Genomic DNA, 4,253 nt, shown 5'->3' with positions numbered 1-4,253 from the left:
ATGGAACCTTGAGACCACCCCTCCCCCCAAAATCAATGATGGAAAAATGGCGCGCTTTGGCTTTCACGTGGCTTCATCCTTGATTAAGGGCGAAGGGGGCATTTCTGTTTCATTTTATTCTGTCCACGATTGTCGGCTCACAGCTATCCCATGATGCCACACGCTTTCACGTTCCATTCTTGTGAATAATGTCTGCGCCTTTAGCATCGTGTTTACCTTCGTGGTCTGCGATGCATGACGTGATTGCGTGACATAAGCGAAAAAATGCACAGTAGCAATGGGCGCGAACGTCCTTAAGTTGTCTCCCGTTGTTTACAATTAAGTAAATTGCGTTTTGGGGAAATAGCGAGGTTATTATCTTTCTGCCGGTAATTAGTTACCGTAACAGGCTTCAAAACCCAAGGTAACGTTATATTTATAATTATTTACATATTTCGATAGGAAATTAATACAGCAATACACTAGTGCAATTAAGACCGATTCCTCTACGGTAAACAGTTTAGGTTAAATAACAGTTAGCTAAATTACATTTTACATTGAAGCAATTGAAACTGAACACAATGGACTTACTCTTAATACATAATACTAACGGACTAGCGATAATTGCTTAGTTCCTATCAAGTTTAACAATGTTTCATCATTAGAACCACGGGAAGAGCATAATCGAGCTACGAAGGAATGAATGCTAATACTGAAAAAAAACACATTGCATACAAAGAAAGGCGAAATCGTGCAAGCGCTAAGAAGAAGTAACTAAAATTTTATGAAACGAAGCTTTATGATGAACAAAGGCAGCGGTCTCACGTCAAAGCCAAAGTTACAGGCCTGGTTACTAGTTTAGATGGTCCACTAATGAGCTACAGGGGACTTGTCAGACCTCAATAATAATAATAATAACAATAATAATAATAATAATAAGGATAGAACAGAGGATAGAACAGAGTGAACTGAGACATTTTTAGTTTATTTATAGTAAATTAGATATTATGTATATACTTTACAAGCTATAGAGTTGTTAGCCTTAGGGCCTCCTGGGTTACGTTCGACGCCCCAGGTTGGCTGGATAGGGATCCATATGGCATCCATACGTTTTCACTGTCATATAATAATAATGGTTATAATAATAATGTTGATAATGATGATGATGATAATGATGATGATGAGGAGGAGGAGGAGAAGAAGAAGAAGAAGAAGAAGAAAAAGAAGAAGAAGAAGATGATGATGATGATGATGATGAAGAAGAAGAAGAAGAAGAAGAAGAAGAAGAAGAAGAAGAAGAAGAAGAAGAAGGAGAACTGCAGAGAAAAATGGCAGAGTAAGACCTAGAGGTACTAAGGGGAAGGTGGATGAAGGTTAGACCTGGAGTAGGTGGTGGGATCGAGATTTGAAGAAAAAAACTGAGGGCTTCATACTGGCCGCAGAGGATCAGTCTCTACAACCAATGCTATCAAAGGCGTTGATCAATCCGGCACACCAGTACTATAGCAAGTGTCGATTGTGCAAGGAGAAAGAGGAAACGGTACATCACCTTATTACCTAATGCAGCAAGCCTGTACTGAGAGAATTCTTGGAAAGACACAATAAGGAAGTATCAATGTTACACTGGACTCCATAACATCCCGGTAGCGGAGAAAGATTGATAGCCCAAAATCGCCGAAAAGTACGTCTACTTCAAAAGGATGACGTCAAGATTCTTTGGAGTTTTGAAATCCAAACTGACAAGCAACTGACCTCCAACATGCGTGACATCACTGTGGTTGAGAAGTAAAGATCAGTAAAATACTAGGACCTGAGAGTGGAGATTGGGAGATTACGGAAGAAGAAAGCCACGGTAGGGCCAGTAGTGGTCGGAGCGTTGGGAGCAATACTCAGACACCTTGAAAAGCACCTGAGGACGTTGGGACTCAACAATTTAATACCACGCCACGACAACTTCATAAGGCAACACTACTAGGAATTGAACACTTGTTGAACAATACCTCCAGCGTTCGTAGATCCTTGGGTAGGAACCGAACTCAGCCTAAAAAGTTCCAGTGCAGGAGATCTGGTGGACTGAGTTTACTAGCCGGATACTACTACTACTACTACTACTACTACTACTTACTACTACTACTACTACTACTACTACTACTACTACTAACTAGTAATAATAACCATCATAATCATCAGCTTATTAAGCTGTATACAAGTGCTTTACTAATTTGGGACACTGTAAATCAACTGTTCGACTTAGATAAATTTAAGTAACTAAATCAAATCAACGTTGTTTTTTTTGGTGAGAGGGGATGACTATAGTACCCAGAGGAAACCTCTAGCAGAAGAGAGTTTTTGAGCAAGCAACCGTGGACAATAACCCTGCCAGTGTATGTTGGATCAGCTGGCTTGATCTGATCGCCGTAATTCCAAGTTGAAAAAGTAAATATTTTAAGCAAGAGCCGATACAACGAAGATTTAAATATTTGGTAATGTACTACATGTATATATTTCGGCTGGCAAAACTCTCATTGTACCTGAAGCTAGAGGGATGGTTTGGCCAGCCGAAATGTAGTCAATTACTAATAACTACATTGTAAGGGCTCTTGTTCAAAGAGTGAGGAACTAACAAACTTAACTCACATATGACGATGAGTTCCAGAATCGAATCCGGGCCACATTAATGAAAGGCAAGTGTTTCCACCATGACGCCAACCAACCTGCTCCCCCAATACAAGCAATTTTCAACTAGGTTCACGTGACATACAGTCTGCTTACTGGGTCATACCTCTTAAACATGGATGTCAAAAGGTGGCATTTTTGCATTTTGTTATAAAGTAGATCGGGAATTTTAAGCCCGCGGTTAAACTTCGGCCGCATCACCCACAAAAAAATCCTGGCCACCGGTTCGAGTTGTCTCATTGCTCGTACGGGGCGAAATGATATGGAGGAATCGGACACAATGGCGTGAGGAACAGTTCCAGCCCACAGGTCTTGTAGAGAAAGCTTTTAATTGAAGCCATACAAATACAGTTGTTAAAATTTCTGTCTTCAGTATAATCGTTCCGCTTTAAGGACGGTGTCTACTATTGTTATTGCGCATACGTTCTGCGCATCTCCAGATACTCTGATTTCCTATTGGTAGTGCTTACTAATGCAGGGATATTTTTGCGCGGTTTAAATTTATGCGGAGAAAGCAGAACTTAGCAAGTGCTCTTGGTATCCAAAAAGAAAATTGGGGGTAACCATGCATTTTTCACAGATCCTTAAGCTTTAATTTGGAAAGGAACGCCATACATTGCTTTGTATTTTAAAGCTTTTTGCTAATGTTTTTGATTAATTATCTTTGAAAAATGCGTGTTTTCCCCTAATTTTCGTTTTGGATTTTAATAACACTTAATGAGATCTGCTTTTCCCGTATATTCAGTAAACCGCAAAAAAATACACTTGAATTAGTGGGCACCGTCCTTAAGTCGATCAAATTCAGTTCCTGAGCTTCCTAATGATCTTTTGGTTGTTGATACCAGTAACAATGGTACCATTTAAAAAAATGAATGCAAGTGCAATAAGCACAAAGAGTTGTTGGACTGCGAATCGCAGAAGGAGGGACATGGAGGACATAAAGTCAGAACTCTTGCTAAAACACTAAAATTAACAAACATTTGCGGAGAGATAAAATAGTGTAGGATATTTATCGCCATTACTAGCTGATCCAACCAATCATTTTGATTAAAACCCATCCCTTGATCTACCCGAAATCGAAAAACGATGCGGATATTTATTTTGTAAACATGAAAAGCTTGCGTTTGTGAAGGAAGTTTACCTTGTTGAAGCGGGTGATTATGAGATTCTTCTCATACTTGCTGACTGCTTTCAAGGTTTCTTGGCCACACCGCAAATAAACCAAATCGTAGCTACTTTTCGTCTTTGACCAACGAAGCTTGATTAGAAATAGAACGCAAACTGCGGTGACAAACATGAGACTAAGCAAGCGCATAACTGAAATTGGACAAAAGACATTTTGAGTCACGCGTCACGCAATTGTACGCGTAGGTTTTGTTGTGACCAGATTTCACTTTTTGATTGACAGTTACTCTGATTTTGTAATTTGCACGTGGTCAGGTTTTTGAGTTGTTGTCGGAGTCGTCGCTAGAGTCGAGATGAAAATAGAAAACTAAAGAAACCGTGAAATTAAACCGTGAGTTTTCTGAACCGAAATACCGTTTGTTGTCTACACAACATTTTGGCGACCACGAAGGGACCAACCGAGAAACCGTTTT

The sequence above is a fragment of the Montipora capricornis genome, chromosome 10 (assembly GCF_036669925.1).
Source record: "Montipora capricornis isolate CH-2021 chromosome 10, ASM3666992v2, whole genome shotgun sequence".
NCBI lineage: Eukaryota > Metazoa > Cnidaria > Anthozoa > Scleractinia > Acroporidae > Montipora > Montipora capricornis.
Note: the sequence above shows the minus strand (reverse complement) of the source record.